Below are 642 nucleotides of genomic sequence, written 5' to 3'. Positions count from 1 at the left end.
AATTAAAAATGTTAATGTTAATCGAATACAAAAAATAGTTGTGTATATTGTATATTTTGAAGCTTTACTATAAATAAAGAATGTTTTGTCATTTTTATTATGAATTAGTTGTAATTACACAACGTTCTGGTGATAAAACATGCAGGCAGTGACCAGGTTCAGGAATACTCCACTGTCTGTAACTTGGGTCTGAGTGCTGTGTGAGGCACCTGTCACGCCCTCTTCCTGTTCCCAAACAATGTGAAGGCCGTGAAAGCGTCACATAAAGCTAAATCCATCCTCTCGTCTGCCACTGCCGCTATTTATTCTTATCAAACCTACTCTGCTCCTCCAGCGTCTTATTTGTTTGTTTTACTATTCAGGGTGTTACATTTCAGCCCCAGATTCCTCAGATTGTGACACCTGACTGAAGGACTTTGAAGTGGCTCAAATGTCACATAGCGATCCTCTGCAGCATCTCCTCCCGTTACCCCCAGCTCCAGCTCTTATCACTGGCCGCTCAGCCCCCTGACGTCCGCAGGGGGCTGCACTTCAATTAGGAAGACATTTGCTATTCTTAAAGCTCGGTGTTGCTAGTCTCCGTTGTCCCTCCACTTCCTCTCCGGCGCCGTCTACTAACATGTCTGTGTGAGTGAAACGTTC

Source organism: Lampetra planeri, unplaced genomic scaffold (genome assembly GCF_965212315.1).
Source record: "Lampetra planeri unplaced genomic scaffold, kcLamPlan1.2.h2 scaffold_838, whole genome shotgun sequence".
Taxonomy (NCBI): domain Eukaryota; kingdom Metazoa; phylum Chordata; class Hyperoartia; order Petromyzontiformes; family Petromyzontidae; genus Lampetra; species Lampetra planeri.
This window is presented reverse-complemented; position numbering follows the sequence as displayed.